This window comes from Macrotis lagotis, chromosome X, assembly GCF_037893015.1.
Source record: "Macrotis lagotis isolate mMagLag1 chromosome X, bilby.v1.9.chrom.fasta, whole genome shotgun sequence".
Taxonomy (NCBI): domain Eukaryota; kingdom Metazoa; phylum Chordata; class Mammalia; order Peramelemorphia; family Peramelidae; genus Macrotis; species Macrotis lagotis.
Window position 1 is genome coordinate 638,032,660 of NC_133666.1, and position 18,428 is coordinate 638,051,087.

General features: G+C 37.5%; 2 pseudogenes; one reads left to right on the forward strand and one right to left on the reverse strand.

The window, feature by feature from the left end:
- Positions 1 to 1,913: 1,913 nt before the first annotated feature.
- LOC141500772 (monocarboxylate transporter 2 pseudogene) lies at positions 1,914 to 4,093 on the reverse strand (annotated as a pseudogene).
- Positions 4,094 to 10,304: 6,211 nt separating this feature from the next.
- Positions 10,305 to 15,495, forward strand: LOC141500773 (olfactory receptor 7C1-like; annotated as a pseudogene).
- Positions 15,496 to 18,428: the final 2,933 nt, after the last annotated feature.

Below are 18,428 nucleotides of genomic sequence, written 5' to 3' on the forward strand. Positions count from 1 at the left end.
TTACAATTGTGAATGGGGATTATCTGTGCATATTTGTACTGTTGTGCAGTGCAAGTGAGTCACCCTAAGGGTTTTTACAAGTCCATCTGATGGGCTTCTATTCTGTTTCTCATTAAAAAATAGTCTAATAACAGTCCTAGCAACCAGGAATCATTGAGTCAACCAATGATCAGTAAGAGCAGATAATGTTTCTTCTCCCAGGGGGTGAGAGAAAAATAAAACAACAAAAGTTCAGGCCAGAGACCTTCCATCTGATGGAGAAGACAAGAATTTCCTATCTTGGAATTATTGAGTTCCTATATATGGGGCTAAAGTTCCATATTATTTTAATTATACATCCACAGAGATGAAGTATGAAAGAGGCTTTTGTTTCCAGAAAAGGTGTCTAGAGAGGGGAAAGCTAATTTGTGATTCTGCACCTATTATGACAAATCAGAGTATAATATAAAAATATAAATATATGAAAATAACTAAATTAAACATCAAGATTGACACAACTCACTTAAATACACTCTCAAACTTGCCAAATATTACCTGATTTGTTTACCTGTGATATTGGCACATCTTGTTCTACTTAACAATTTTTCTTATTTCACATGCTAATACTTCTTACGTGTCATTTTTAAAAAGTGAAGAGAAAATGAATGTAAATTTTGACATATTTTCCTTAAGAAGATGTGCAAGTACCTGGCATGAACAGTGCATAAATATTTTCAGACCCTCACTTTTCACTGTTTCAAAAGAATTGAAATACAGTGTTTCCTATTGTCTATCAGAGTAGCCATCTTCCCTAAATGCAAGAAAAAAATCAAGGAGAAAAATAACAGAAAATTCCATTTGATATCACTAAGGTGATTTCATCCCAGTAAGAAAGCAAAAAAAATTTATTCACTATAATACTAAACTAAATTACAGATCTGTAGAAGTTAATATTTACAACTGAAATATCTATCAGGTCACTAATATTTTTCCCAATTTGAAATATTATTTTTTTAAATTTTAGAGACTTTGAAAGAATAAGGTTAACAATTAATTTTCTTTATAATAGTGTTATTGATTTTCAGAAAGCTTACACGAGTTCAAAGATGAGAAACTGGTCTCTAAATCTGAACAGTAGCAACAAAAGCTTCTCATCATAATATTCCATGCTATGTCCGTAAAGTCAAAATGGGACAGCTAAAATGGTCAGAGCCCAACCTGCCATTGTTTAACTGAGTTGCCCCATAAATTGTCTGAGTCTGATGCTTACAGGATTTGAATTTTCTAGTTCTATCATGTAGAGGCATTACAGGTTAGCTACCTTTGTGCCTAGGATATTGAGATCCACTGAACTGAATCCACAGAAGGGCCTTTCAGATTGCTTACCTTCAACACAAACCTCTAAGTAAAGGGGAAAAAAAAGTCAGAATTTATTTTCAGTCAAAGTCTGTCAACAAGAGGACTTGCTGGTTATACTATAGGAGGTCAATAAACTTTTCAAAAAATAAAATTAAAACTCTAACCTGAGATTAGCAATATATTCAATAGAAATCCCTATTTGCTATTTCTTGCTATTGTAGACCTAAACCTGTTTTCAAATATGTTATTTTTAGATCATTCTTAACCACTTTCCTTGACTCTTGTCTCATTTGATTACTTTATTTGGTGTATTTTAATGACTAAAAATCTTAAAATCTTTCAACTGACATTAAAAATATTTGGATTAATCATATGGGCTCAAAAATAAAAGTTTTAGCATAACAGTTTTGTCACTTTTCACAAAGGTTTCTTTACATATGTGTGTGTGTATCCACAAACACTATGATTTAACTAATCATTAATTGCATTTAGAATAAAGACTTTAAATTACATCCCCTGATTTTAAGATCCATAGTGTAAAGGCTAATGCAAAATTAATACATCCATTTTGTCCTCTGGGTGTACTGTACTTTATAAAAACAAAGAAAAATCCCACAAATAGTATGTTATTCTTGATTTGTACATAGGTCTGGTATTGGTTTTATTCTCTTTGTAGCAGTCTTTTTCCCCGTTTAGTCAATTCTGTTCTTTTATGTCAAGCATTGAAAAAATAAAAATAAAAATAAAAACACTGTGGAGAGAGATCCATGGGAATAAGTATCATCCTGAGGGTTCAGACAAATATTTTCCTTTATCACTTGAAGCAGATAATGTAGTAATGAGAATTTACTTCTGTATTTGTGGCCAAATTTACTTGTCACTGGAAAACTTTAAATCAATATTCTACCCACAGGGTTCAGAGTCACAGCTGAGATTACACTCCTTTGCATGGTTGCAACTCAACAACAAAAATCTCACCACCACTACACTAAAAAAAAAGCCGTTTATAAACTGATTAGAATCTTGTCCTTGAACAAAATTCTATTTCTGTCTATACCTATGGCTGATTATTACAACTAAAATATTTGCCCTATATTTTAAGGGAAGTTGGAAACACTGATATCTGAGTGATAATTTCCATTAAATATTCGTTTCTCTTTCGGAGGGATCATCATGGTAGCTCGAGAAGAAATGTCATCGCTTTCATTATTGGTCAAAAGCTCCACTTCCTTGGAATCGGCATGGTTTAGGGCTTTCTGCTTTTCTTCCTCTAACATTTTTTCCTTTGCCACCATCTTATAGTTGATAGCATTGCCAACAAAAAACCAAATACTATCTATAGTCACAATCACTCCGCAGCAAAAATACAAGTACTTATATTCTCCAGTTTCATCCACCAGTTTACTTGCTAATGGAGGACCAATCAAAACAGGGCAGCATTCCACAATGGTGACAAGTCTTACTGCACTGGAAAACCTTGTGGCTCCAACAAGGTCCATGAGAGTTTCAAAGAGGACACTACTAACCATACCAAAAGAAAAACCAAAAAATACAGCATAAACCACCAGGCCAGTGTAGTTTTCTGCCAGAGGGCACAAAAGATGACAGATGCCATTATACAAGACTGCAAAACTGAAGAAATACTGGATGCGAGGCCGGATAAACTTGGTGTTTGCCAAAAGACCCATGGAAGGTCTAGCAAACATATCTACAAAAGCCAGGATGGATAACAAGAGGGCTGCAGAGTATTCATCAATTCCTTTGTGTTTTGCATAGGGTGCTAGGAAGACAATTGGTGCAAAAAACCCAACAAACATAATGACATTTCCTGATAGGTAAATCAGGAACCCCTTGTGTTTGAAAAGGGAGAGGTCTAAATATTTATTGATGGTTTCACATCTTGATTTCTTCTTATTTTTTTGTAGACCTGCATCTCCCACTGCTTTCTCAGCATCTTTTTTAGCAGGAGCTTGTGTGGGTCCAACAGGTCTCATGAGTGACCCTGCCACACAACAGTTCAAAAGGAGCCCTCACAATATCAAGAAGCTCCCTTTCCAGCCAAAATGATTGAAAAGAAACTGATTGAAAGGTGCCAATATACTTAAGAATACAGGACTTCCAGCCATGGCCAATCCATTAGCAATGGGTCTTTTCTTGTAAAAGTACTTGCCAATCATGGTTAAGGCAGGTTGTAGGTTGAAAGCTAAGCCCAAACCTCCAATAAATCCCACACAGAAGTAAAGTTGTATTACACTATTACAAAAAGAAGCAGAAATCATTCCCAAAGAACATAATATCCCTCCTGCTATCATTACTGGTCGACTGCCATATTTATTCACCAAAATGCTGCTTATTGGACCTCCTCCATACATAACAGCAAGCATAATGGATGATATACATGCTATCTCACTGTAGCTAGTGTGGAATATCTCCTGAATTTCCTTGAAGAACACTGTGATGGCTTTGGGAAATGCATAGGAAAATCCAATGGAAATAAAAGTGCCAAGGACCACAACCCAGCCCCATCCTCCATCTGGGGGTCGATACTGAGGAGGACCACTTGCTGGTGGTGGCATTTTGGTGTCCTTTTTTGGTCATTCAAATAGCTGGACTAAAAGAGCTCTCCAGAGACTGCCACTTTTCCCAACTGCTAAGGACAAAAGAAGCCAATCATTAACCTTTAGTGAGCATCAGACATATACATTTCTCAGGAGCCTCCAAGCCTTTCATTCTCTTTCTCTTCAGATGGGGAAAGGTGGTACAATGAACTTCTTAAAGGGCTTGTCCTAGCAAGTATTATTAGGTCATACTTAACACTGTGACAAGCTCCAATCAGAACTAATCTAGTCAACGAGCTTGTGTGTCTACCAAAAGGAGTAACAACAGGCTCATGACAATGTAATTGTCACTTGCAGGAAAACATGCCACAATCACCATGATGACATCTGAGGAGGTCAAAGAAAAGTTTTATGAAGACCTGGAGAACATTATAATCAATGTGCCAAAAGAAGACAAGTTTATAATTCTGGGTGGCTTTGATCTTAGACTAGACTCAGACTATCAGTCATGGCAGGGAATCCTTGGGAAGAATGGAATTAGAAATATCAACAATGGTCACCCACTCCTGAAGACTTGTACATCTCATGACCATCTTATCATGAAAACTATCTTTCATTTACCTAAATGTATTATAACTTCCTGGATATACCCATGCAGCAAACATTGACATCTAATAGCCTCTGTGCTTGTAAGGAAGAAGAGACAGACAGGATGAGAGAGTGACAAAGGCTACATATATTCACCTGAAGTGATGACCTCAAACAAAAAGACTACCAGAAGAATTAATGTCAAGAGATTAGAGTGCTTCTCTGAGTGGATACAGTATATTGCTACCTTGAAGGGAAAGTTAACCCAACATATAACAGTGGAGAAGAGATCTAGTGAGCATTCTCTCATCTGAGTCAGAACACTCTCAAACATTGAGGATTGTTTGCTGAAAATAATGGGAAAATAAATGAAAATAATGAAAAAATGAAAAAAAATGAAAAAATGAAAACTGGGAACTGCATAGGATTTTTCAGCAGGATAGTTCATTCATTTCTAAGAAGGCAGAATTTAATTCCATCAAAAGCAAAGTATAAATGAACTGAGAGATTCAGGATTCTTGTCAGTAAGAAGATAGATGAAATTCAGTTTTATGCAGATGGCAACAATCCAAAGTGCTTTTATAATGCCTTGAAGGCTATTTATGGTCCAAAGACAGATGGGGCATCACAACTATTCAGTGAGGATGAAACCACATTGATTAATGATAAGGACACAATCCTAAAGAGAAGGGCTAAACACTTCCAGAGTATCATCAATCATCATCAATCAATCAAGGAGGATATTGACTAGTTGCCTTAAGTTGAAGTCAATCTGTCCCTAGGTTAAGGTGAACTGAAGAAGAGGTTTTAAATGAAATTAGGTAATTTTCAGTACCTGGTACTGATTCTATTCCACCTGAACTTACAAGGTAAGGAGTCTGATGCTTATCCAAAAACTGTTTGAAATTTTCCTTAGCATGAGGTTATTATTCCCCAAGAATTCAAGGATACCTCCATTGCCCATCTCTATAAAGGTAAAGGATATAGATTGTTCAGTGGCAATCACATGGTTATTTCTCTTTTAGTCATTACTTATAAGCTTCTTGACAGAGTTCTTCTCAATAGACTGGTCCTTCTCTTGGAAGATAGGCACTGACTTGAAAGCCAGTGTGGCTTCAAAAAGGGTCAAGGAACATTCAATATGGTGTCTGATGCCCGCCAATTCCAGGCAAAATGCCAAGAGCAGAATAAAGTTCTGCCTTCAACAATTATAGATCTGACCAAGGTCTTTGATACTGATGATCATGAGAGTTATTGGGAAATGATGTCAAAATTTGATTGTCTGGAGAAATTCATCAGTATTTTATGTCAATTTCATGATGGAGTATTTGTCCAAGTTCTGGATAGAAGACAATGTTCTCTTGATTTCACTGTTACCAATGGAGTCATACAAATTTGTATCCTTTCTTGCATGCTTTTTATTATGATGCTGTCATCCATGTTATCAAATACCTCACTGAGAATGAAAATGGAATCAATTTTAGCTACTGAACTGATGGCAAATTCTTCAAAATGAAAAGGTCAAAAGCCAAAAAACTAAAGAGGAGAGGGCTGTTGGTTCATAATTTTTTCTTTGCAATGATTGTGCACTCAGTGCAGTCTCTGAAGTTGAGATGCAACAAAGTAGGGATCAACTTTCTAATACTTGTTCTAAATTTGGCTTAACAATTAGCACCAAGAAAATGCAAGGTGCCTCATCAACCAGCACCACAACATCCATATATGGAATGATTCATTATAGAAATTGGAGAAGTTTTAATACTATGGATAAATTCACCCTCCTTGGAAATATACTTTCCAGGTAGGTATACATTGATAATTAGCTTGACAGCATTGTCAGAGCTAATAGTATGTTGGAGGCTCTGGAAGAAAGTACAGGAGAGAAGAGATGTATTAGACTGACTACCAAACTGAAGGTTTGCTACTGTATGCTAGACTCTGTGCTAAATGGTTCTTGCCCTTTTTTTTTTTTATCGAAGAAGACCAAAACGACATCACTATATTTGAGACAAATAACAGTTTGTCTGACTGTGGCTGATCAACCCAGTAGTCCATGTGAATACCTTAGGTAGGTACTCTAAACTTACAGATGTCACATTTCCTTTGAGTTGCTTCAGTTCTGCCCTTCTCATCTAGCAAGTCTGTATTTCCCTCATACTTTTCATCAAATCAATCTTGATGTTTGTGAGTGTTCTGACCCTGATGAGCAAACACAGTGTGTACACCAGCTCTCTGAAAGCTGCCCACTTTTTTTCCTGTTCCACTGTTGTCAACTGTATGTTGGCTCAGTTTTTCTTCCAAGTTAGCAAAAAATTATTCAAGCTCAGAGACACACTCTGATCTCTTTAAATTATTTCTTCTTTTGGATGAATATGAATATTTAACATGGAAAGGATGAATCTATTATCAGTTCAGCACTCTGCACTACACATTGCCTTTGTCCCTTTCACATCCAGTCTGTTTCTTCTCCTTAATATCACATAGTATAATAGATGCCAATGTTCGCTATGAGGGTGCATCTTTGAAGTTTTATTACATTTAGGTAAATGTGATGAGAAAGTCATGAGATACTTAAGTCTTCAGTGGTAGCTGACCATTGCTATTGTTGTTTCCAACTTCATTCCTCTCATTAACTCCCTGCCATGTCTGATAATCTGAGGCGACTCTAGCATTGAGGTCATTCCAAAGTATAAGCTTATCCTTTTTTTGGTACATTGATAATAAGGGACTCCAGGTTTTCATAACATTTTTCTTTGACTTCATCAGGATTTATCATGGTGGGAGCATAGGCACTGATGATGGAATTGAGGCATTTTCCTGGAAGTACCAATCTTATTGTCATGAGCCTGTTGTTAACTAGTTTAGGTGAATGTTGACTATATTAGTTTTGATTTCAAGACCTATGCCAGCTTCACATCACTCACCTTCACTACCTACACTCCAGAAAAATGTGTATCCAGTTACTTCTTCTTTAAGCTGACACTCATTTGTCAGTGTTGTTTCACTCATGGCTTCTATTTGGATGATACCTGCTGAGATCTTCTGCAACAAGGGCTGTTCATCTTTCAGGTCTATTGTATATTGTGTTGTCTGAGAGTGTACACATAGCGTGTATTGATGGTGAATGGAATCTTCTTTGAAGTTTTTGTAGATTTTTTTTGTGTGTCTTGACTGTACCATGGAATTCCTGTCTACCGCTATAATCAGAGAAGGGTTGGATAAGCAGACAAGTTTTAGGATAACTTTTCTAACCCCTTCCTTGCATCAGTTGATGAGCAGTGCAATCCTTCAAAGGGCTGCTATGTCACCGAGGGGGCTGCCAAATCTTACTGCTGCTTTCAGTGGGGAAATGACCCTATCATCTGGGCTGCCTGTGTTTAGGGTTGTGACTACAGCCTCCAGTGTATCCACACCTGTTGCTTTGTGACTTGCCTGTCACCACAGAACTTTTTTGTTTTTAGGTTTTTGCAAGGCAAATGGGGTTAAGTGGCTTGCCCAAGGCCACACAGCTAGGTAATTATTAAGTGTTTGAGATCGAATTTGAACTTGGGTACTCCTGACTCCAGGGCTGGTGCTTTATCCACTGTGCCACTTAGCCGCCCCCACCACAGAACTTTGAAGAATAGTTATGAGTGATGTCTTTTGTTGTTTGTGTAAATTGGATTTAAGTGAGGTATAGCTGCAAGAATTCATCTGCCTCACTCCTTCTTCCAAAGTCATCATGATCCAGCAAAGCAAGAAAGAGTTAAGACTCTGGTGAAGGCTCTAGATGCAGTAGATGACTTTAGCATATTTGATGTCTAACCAAGCTCTAAGCACTTCACAACATCTGCTTCAGCTGGCTTCCTAGTTGTTGGAATGAAATGTTCTCATTCATCCATTTCACCAGTGGAAGACTTCACATGCTTGGAGTAGGCACCCTCCATAACTCACTGATGAGTTTGTGGTCCCCTAGATTACTCTCAACCTGGTTTAACTCATCTGCCAAAATGTTTGGGTGTGGTGGCTGTGCATGCTATAGCTTCTTGGAGCCACAGATGAAAGTTAGGTGACTCAGGTGGACATCATAAGAGGAAAACAGCTCTGAAAAGAGCTCAGCAGTTCTCACACCAAAGGTATTTATCTTCTTTGAGCATACCCTACACTCCTATATAGTGGGATTATAAAGAAAAGTAAAAAGCAGTTCCTGCTAAAGGAGCCCACAGCTTGATTGGGATGGGGGAAACCATATGCAATTATGTACAAATAAGATAAATTGCAGATAATAATTAACAGGAAGGCAATAGAACGAAGGTAGATCAAAAAGTTTTTCTGTTGAAAGTGTAATTTTAGTCAGGTCTTGAAGCAAGCCAGGGAGAATGGAAAATAGCAAAAAGGAGGGAGAGCATTCCAGAAATGGAGGAGGGACAGTGAAAGGACCTGAAGTCTGGAGATAGAGTATAATGTATGAGGAACAGCAGGGAGGTTTTTTGGTGACACTGCTCTATAACCTAATTGCTCCCTCACTGTCTTCTGTTTTGGTTCATCATTAACATTATATCCTCCGAAGATGAGTGATTGATCTTGAATCCTCTTTTCTTTTTTGCTCTAAACTATCTTAATTAGTGATGTCTTAATTAGTGATTAGTATTCTTAGATCTCTACATGAAATTTGTTTTCTCTTTTGATCTCCAGTTCCACACTGTTTGGTTGTTTTTAGTCATGTCTGCCTGTGACCCCATTTGTTTTTTGGCAGAGATATTTGAGTGGTTTGCCATTTCCTCCTCCATTTCATTTAAGAGACAAATAAATTTAGGCACACAGGGTTAAATAACTTGCTCAGGATCACATCAAAATTAAGTATCTGAGGCCAGATTTGAACTCAAAAAGAGGTCTTTCCCATCCAATCTTTTATCCTCTGTGAAAACTAGCTTCCCCTCACTCCTACATGGCCAGCTGTATTTTAGATGGAATTCCAAATTGAGAAGTAGGTATCTCAAACTCAACCTAAGTCAAAACTTTTTTTGTTCCCAAACCCACTCTCTTATGAATTTCCTCTTTTTCCACTAAGGCTTCTATTCATAGTGTCATTTCTGACTCCTCAATCTCCCTCACTCTATATATCCAACCAATAACCAGATCTTGTCATTTCATCATCCACAAGACCATTTGCATTTATCTTATTTTCTCTATTCAGACAGCTACCATCTTAGTTCAAGTTCTTAATATATTTTACGTTTTCTTCTCTAACAGTTTAATTGTTTTCCCTTCCTCAAATCTCTTTGCTTACAAATGCATCTTTCAAAGAACTGTTGAAGTGATTTTTCTAAAGCACAAACTACCCTATTCAAAAAACTTCAATATCTCCCTAGTGTTTTTAGAGGAACTTTACTGTTTTGATTTTAAAGACCTTCACAGTCATACACTAAATTTCCAACCACTCTTCTTTTCACATCGTGCAGTTCCATCAGACTAACCTTGTTGTTTTTCAAACATATTACTCCTATGGGTCAAATGCTACCTTTTTGCTGAAACCTTTCTTGATTACCCTACCTGCTTATTTCATCTCCTCTCAAATGGCCTCATATTTATTTGATACACATTTTGTTTGCATATATATGTATATGAATGTATATATATAATTATATGTATGTGTGTGTATAAATATGCTTATCAATATTTTCAAAGATAGAATGTAAACTTCTTGAAGGTAGGACTCTTATATCATTGTCTTGAATCTCTCATGCTAAGCATAGTGCATAGCAAATAGTCCTTAACACTTATTGATTTATAATATAGCTTTCTTGGGGCGGCTAGGTGGTGCAGTGGATAGAGCACGGGCCTGGAGTCAGGAGTACCCTAGTTCAAATCTGGCTTCAGACACTTAATAATTACTTATCTATGTGGCCTTGGGCAAGTCACTTAACCCCATTGCCTTGCAAAAACTAAAAAAAAATATTAATATACCTTTCTTAAAGCTTCCTCTTTATTTACCATGCTATTTCACTAGGCTTTTGCTTTCAATAGTTTTCTTGACTGCAATGTCAGTAGAGTGTTGACTCTTTGAGGTTTCAGTCCATTTTTGTGTAGCCATTTGTCCTCTGTTTTGTACTTGTGAAGTCGATTTTTTTTGCTAGGCAATGGGGTTAAGTGGCTTGCCCAAGGCCACACAGCTAGGTAATTATTAAGTGTCTGAAGCCAGATTTGAACTCGGGTACTCCTGACTCCAGGGCCGGTACACTATCTACTGCTTCACCTAGCCACCCCGAAGTTGATTTTTTTAACCTAAGTGAAAAACTTGGAAACTTCCATTAAACCAACATTTTCCACGATCTAGTACTCACTCATTTGCCCTTAATTACCACCAAGTTTCCCTTCTCAAACATTTGTCTCTTTTTTTTTCTCCCTGGTGTTTGAAATTCTCATTTTCTTTTGCTTGGGGGGATAAATCATTCACAGTGACCAATTCCTAATTACTCCCTGGGTGTTATGACTTCTCCAGTGGCTTATGGGTTCAGGGAGGGTTAGTATCTCTACTGGGAGGATTTGGGAGGAATGAGCTCTTTGTAGGGCTATTCATCCATCTTTTTTGTAAACTCTTTTGGTAGGTGGGTTAAACTAGGTTGAAGGTAACCAAGGGAGTATCAAACTCATTGGAAAGTTGTGGGTGCCTATTCCAAACTTGTGAAGTCTTCCACTAGTAGAATGGGTAGATGAGAACAGTTTGATCCAATGGCTATGAAGCAAACTACAGCAGATGCTGTGGAGTACTTAGCGTTTGATTAGACATCAAAGATGCCAAGGTCACCTGCTACCTCTAGAGTCATCACCAGCTGTCTTGTCTCTGTTTTACCAGGTTGGATCATGATGACTTTGGAAGAGAGAGTGGGCAGATGGCTTTTTGCAGCTCTACCTCACCTAAATCCAATGTATGCATGCATCAAAAAAAGTTTGCTGTCAAGGTTTCCTGCCCCAAAGGGAACTCAGTTGCTCAGGGAAAGGAAAGACAATTTTTTATTTTTTTTCTAATGAGGAGCTAAGGGCATTCATTCTCTTTGGCTCCAAGAACTGTAAATATTTCTCCTGTTCCTTCCCTGTCTAGTTCCACAGATCACCTGTCTCATGTGAAGAGAGTCCACTTACAGCTCACAGAGACACCAGTCACTATGCCTGAAGTCACCTTGAATTCTACTGGAGTTAAAGCTACTGCCTCCCTTGTCCTTTTTACCAACAAACCAGGACAGAAGCTGATTTAATCAAATCTGGTCCCTCTTTAATGCCCAGTTAGTGTATTGGTGGAGGAGATAGAAAATGAGAGGAGAAAATTCAAGGGAAGGGGAGCAGCTGGTTCTTACTCAGAAAACCAGGAATATGGTACCAAGCCTAGGTATAAGCTAGATCATGATAGAGTCTAGCTTAGTATATGACCTAGTCTGAGTCTAGATGACAACCCAGACCTCAGATGGAACGCTTTTATCTGTCAGAGAAAAAAATTAAGCTAAATTTTGAATACAAAGCTATCTGTCAATGGATGAAATATTGTGATCTAACCATCCTCCAGTTCTTTGCAGTGAGGGAGGAGAATCCTTCATCATCTCTTCTGCTAGGCCTTCTTAATTGGTTTTTTCATTATTCACTTTTAAGTTTCTTTGAGAAAATCAGTTCATATACATGTTTTAGTCATCATATACGTATTGCTCTCCTGCTGCTCTATATTTTACTATCTATCAGTTCATGTAGATGTTCCCACAGCCATTAGGTATTGTGCAATGAAGAGAACATTGGGCTGACAGAAAAATCTGCATTCAACCTCAGATACATATTATCAGACAATTATAACAATTGCCACTGGAGTTGTTTTGAGGAACAAATGAGATAATATTTAAAAAGTGTCTTGAAAATTTTAAACCATTATATAAATTCTAGATATTATTATTATTATTATTATAATTATTGCCATAATGGGGAGAAAAGATAACATTAGTGTTTCAAACCTGACAGATAGATAGTGCCCCTGACAAATGCTCATTTAGTCTTTGCTTGATTATTTCCAGTGATGAGGAATTCATGACCTCCTCAGGAAGCTTATTCATTTAATGGGGACACTTGTAACACTTGTTACAATTTTTTTCCTGAAACATAGCCAAAATTTTTCTCTATAATTTCCATACATTGATTCTCATTCTATCCAGGGCATAGCACTGTGCCTGATCCATGTTAGGGACTTACTAAATTTTTGTTGACTTGACTTGACCCTCTAAAATTGCTGGACTTTGGCATGAACATTGGACTTTACTAGCATTACTTCACTCTAGATCTAAGGTTGAAGTAAAGTTGATTTTTTGCCCACTTCCAGTCCCTGCCTGTTTGCACATTTTGTTAATGAGTCATTATCATTCTTCTATTTTAATAATAGATCATGCTTTAAATAATCCTCTATTTCAAAAGTTATTAAACTGGGATCCATTACCTCCTTGCAGGAGTTGGAGGGTGTCTTTTGAGTGATATGACCTTGGTGAGAAAAACTACACCTTCATTTTCCCAATCTCTAACTGAAATTTAGAATTTCCTTCAATTATTTTTGACAATTATTCTGAGACATAAACTTCACCAGCTTGGTCCATTACCCAACAAAGTTAAGAACCACTACTCTACTTGTTTCTTGTTTCTTAGTATTGAAATTTTTTCCACTGTTATGTGAAACTACCCTCCTGTTCTGCCATATTACTGTCCTCCACTTTTAGGTCTCTTGAAACTGAAAACACCAAACTTTGACCTCAGAGTATATTTCTTAGATCCAAGGGTGCTGATCCTAAAAGCAGTTTTTGTGATTTCATTTACATATAGCTCACAGCATATATTAACAAACTATTAATGTGGTAAGTGAAGTTCATAGGATTTGAGACCTGGAAGGGACCTTAGCACCACCTAATCAAGAGGCTTCAATTTTAGGTGAAGACCTTGAGACTGAGAGAAGTAACTTGCTCAAGATCACAAGGTAGTGAAAAATCTGAAACTGAAATCAAAGCCTTGAAATCCCTGTCCTGGATTCTCTTTGTTATGTTATTAAGGTGTATCTCTATTTCAATTTTCTGTTCTATTTCTCTCACAGAGCTATCATTCAAATGGCAGTAAATCAGACACATAATTTGGAATTCTTCCTCCTTGGATTTTCTGAGAAGCCAGAACAAGAAATGCCCATCTTTGGGGTTGCTATGGTTGGCAATCTTCTTATCATGCTGGCCATAGGCTCTGATTCTCACCTCCACACAGCCATGTACTTTTTCCTCTCCAGCCTGTCCTTTGTAGATCTATGCTTGGTATCAACTACTATCCCTAAGATGCTGGAAAACATCCTGAGGCATAACAAGGCCATCTTCTATGCTGGATGTCTTGCCCAGATGTATTTCTTCATTGTTTTTGCTTGTATGGATAATTTGCTGCTCTCTGTGATGTCTTGTGACCGTTTTATGGCCATCTGTCACCCTCTGCACTACGTGTCCATCATGAGTCCACAACTCTGTGCTATACTGGTTCTCTTGTCTTGGACTATAAGTATTCTAAACCCCCTTCTCCACACTATCATGACATTGCAACTCTCATTTGGAAAAGATCATGACATCCCAAATTTCTTCTGTGATATTTCTCAGGTTCTGAGACTGTCTTGTTCTGCCACCTTTATCAATAACATCTTGTTGTATTTTGTAATTATTGTGCTGGGTATTGTCCGTTTTACAGGGATCCTTTTCTCTTATACTCAAATTTGTGCTTCCATTCTGAGAATCCCATCACATGGGGGGAAAGTACAAAGCCTTTTCCACCTGTGGGTCTCATCTATGTGTTGTTTTATTATTCTATGGCACAGTTTTTGGGGTGTACTTGAGTTCCTCAACTGCCTACTCTTCTTGGAAGAACTCAATCATCTCAGCAATGTATACTATATTCACGCCCATGCTTAACCCCTTTATCTATAGCCTGAGAAACAAGGATATAAAGGATGCCTTGAGAAGACTTATAGGCAGACTCTCATCTTCTCAGTGATGGGAAGGGACCTGGATCTGGGAATTGTGACTAGATTCCTGGCTATTAGAAATCTTTCATTCCAAACATGATGACTTAGGACTCTTCATGCTTATGCTCTTTGATACTCTCTCACTCTCTGTACTTCTGTCTGTCTGTCTTTCTGTCTCTCTTTCTCTCTTTTCTCCATTTACCCTTTCTCTCATAGAAAGATCAACACAAGGCCTCAAATCTGGTAACTTTTGACATTGATTTATGGTTCGACAAGTACTTCATGCTATCTCTACAATGCTATCTCAGGCAAAAGCTTTGAGTGAATCCATAAGATTCAACTTCTAGTGCTTAGTACACTTCCTCCTTTTAAGAAGTCAGTTAAACTTTCTGAGCTTAACTTTGTGAAATGTGATTTTTGCTCCTTCACAGTATTCCCCCCCCATATAAAATGTTTCAAGAAGCAGCATATATAATTCATATAAATCTAACTTTGCATTTAGGGGACTGGATTTAAGCCCTAGTTTTTCCATATGCCTCTTGACTTTCTCTGCCAAATCTCACTGGTAAAAGTTAATTACATTCTCAGAGAGGTGAATACTAATGCTCTTCTTAGGGTTCTAGGTATAACCTTCTTAGGGTTCTAGGTATAACCTTCTAAACTTCTAAGACATAACAATGAGCCCTCACAATGAGGACCTTATTTTGTTATTTATTTACTAGAACCCTATTGGCTTTCATAAAAGTATATTACTGGAACATATAATAAGGACAAAAGTTAGAAAAATTTTCTAGATAGTTGGGAGGTGGGCACAGTGAGCATTGTCCCTCTGCATACACATGATCCCTAGGGAGAAGGTATTCAAACAACATACATGTAGAGGTACATTTATGGGGAGCACATAGTCCCTCAACTCCAGTGGCAATTGCTATAATTGTCTGATAATATATATATCTGAGGTTGAATGTTTACCTCTAAACTCTTGGCCCAGTTTATCCTTTTCTACCTTTGTGGAGCCCTCATGAAATTCCCTTTAGATGTGGTTCTCTGTTGGACTCCAAAGAATTTTGCCTTTCTAGTTTCCATAGACTGCATTGTTCTTCATCAGGTAGGGCAATCCCTGAAGCTGAAATGTCCCTTCGATGAATATTTTTCTACCTCTGTCTTCAGGTATTTCCTCTACCTTTCAGTAGCTGCTATATTGTCTGGTAGACTCTCTATCAACCTTGGTTGCTAGGAAGAGACTTCTGATGGATCTCCTAGTCTTTCAAAGTTCATAAAAATGGAACCCAGTGAATTATATCTCTAGATAACTGTTCCATTAAGCTCAGTGGAGAACAAACACAAAAAAATGGAGATAATGTGTATTCATGGTCACCTGGTGGCTGAGTGAGAGATAGGGCATCCTCTGTTACTCTCTCACCTGGCAGCCTATAGCAGTTCTTGTTTTACTTGCCACCAAGGAGGAAATAAGCCAAGAGGAGTCAAAATATCTGTTTTGATAATTATTTTAGAAGAATTCAGTTCTAACTGATCAATTCTTGAGTATCAGCCTCCTGACTCTGTAGCCAATCAGAACACTCCTATTTACCATTATTCTTTTAATATTTTTACATCTTTTGCTCTATCAGATCTTTTCTTTGCCCAGTTTTTATGCTTCATTATTGGACTAGGGGATCACTGAGGTCCTTTATGATTTGAATAATTCATGAATTTATTTAATGGCTATCTTTGTAGTTCTTAAATAGTTCCTGTCTGTGTATTTCCCTGTCCCTGAAGGTGTTCAAACAGAGGATGGATGAACATTTGCTAAGGATATTGTAGTGGATCCTTCAGCTCCTTTTCCTCCTTCTTCTCCTCCTCCATGATCATCATAATCATCATCATTTTCTTCTTTATCATCATCTTCTTCTTCTTCATCATCAACTTCTTGTCCCAGTTCCTACATTGAACTGTACTTTTCCAAAACCCTACAGATAAGTGGATCTCAGGAACATAAGACTTTGATATGGAATGTACCTTAAGACATGAAATGTTCAAGCTGGTATATTTTAGACTTAAATATATGAATAAAATATTAAAGCTGGGAATTAACTTAAAACATAGACCACGAAATTTAAGAGTCAGAATATATCCCAGAATATAGAATGCCAATATCATAAAAGGTCTTTAAAACATCAGATGTTAGATAATCTCTCTAACATAGTACACAAGGAGATTGAGGCTTAGAGAAGTTAAGTAGCAGGTATGTTTTGATTTCTTTGACAGTCCTTTCAACTTCTATATTTGGATATGTAGCCCTAGCTTAAAATATTTAGTGATATAGAACTCAATATGTTATGGGGCAGACCATAGATTATTCATAGATTGTTTGAGTTGGAAAGGACTTAGATTATCAAGGATAATATTTCTCCTTAAGGAGCAATCACCTCTTTAGTATTGCAGAAAAATATTTGTATGCATTGTCCTTGGCAATTTTCAGTGATGGGAAGCTCAGAGATTTTTAAGGTAGTGTACTCATAGACTTAGAAGTTGGTAGTGAGGGAGACTTTAGATGTCATCTAGAACAACCTTGCTGCAAATTTTGTATACCATCTACAGGAAGTCAAAGAAATCATCCAACCTTTGTTTTATAGATAATTTAGCCTCCCATGAGACATTCTTTCATTGTTGGATAACCTTCATTATTAGAAAGTTTTTTACCAAGTTTATCTGTCCCAAAGGGAAAGGAATTGCTCAGGGAAATGAAAGACAATTTTTAATTTTTTTCCTAATGAGGAGCTGAGGGTGTTCATCCTCTTTGTCTCCAAGTAAATATTTCTACTTTGGCCTCCACTATTTAGTTCCAAAAATCACCTATGTCAAGTGAAGAGAGAGCCCACTTACAACTCCCAGAGATACCCAGTCACTATGCCTAAGGTCACTATTTTCAGCTCTGTTGGTGTTAGCACTACTGTCTTTTCTTGTCCTTCTTGCCAACAAGTCAGGACAGAAACAGAGTCAATCAAACTTCTTTGATGCCCAATAAGTGTTTGTGCAGAGGAAATGAAAAATGAGAGAAGGGAATTCAAGAGAAGGGAAGCAACCTGTTCTCCTTCAGAAAGTCAGGGATGTGATATCGAGCTTAACACAAGCCAGATCATGATACAGTCCAACCTAGTAAATAACCTAACCTGAGCCCAGATGATAGGCTAGATTCCAGATACCATTCTAGGGAGCTAGTGAAATACAGTACAAAATCCTAGACTCAGATTCATGACACAGATTCATGTCTCAGTGCTATCACTGACTAGCTCCAGGACCACAGATAAACAACTTTTTCCCACTGAATCCTAAACAGATAGCTTGTGTATACCTGCCTGATGATTGGGTACTATAACTTGACCTTCTGGGGTTTCATAGATAAATCAGATGAGTCACACCATGCCAAAAGACATAAGTTCTTTTCAGCAAAATAGTTTTTATGTCAGTACCTACTGGGATAATGTTTGTAGAAATATTCCATGACTATAAATCACTATCAAAATATAGGTTGCCTTGTTTTTATAGCGATAGACAACACAGATCATTGAATCTTAGCCCATTTTCCATCAAGCCTATCCTGGTGTCCAGAAAAGAATTTTATCAATAAAGTCTCAACTGCTTCAGCAGGGAACCCAATCAGGACAGAGGCAGAGTTCTGGGCTCTTTCCACACTAACTATGCATACCTCTTGAGGATCCCTGACTGTACAGGACAGAGCTATGAGAACCTGTACAGGAAAAATGGCCACAGTGGAAGAAAGGATTTTCTCCCCTTCTAGAAGTTCATAGGGAAACAGAGACCATTTCCTATCAACCAAGGTAGAGCTCTAGATAGGAATCTAGAAACTTGGAGATAAATTTCCTAGACACTGTGACAAGGAGAAGGTATGAGGAGGACTCAGAATGAAAGGATGCATAGGAATTGGACAG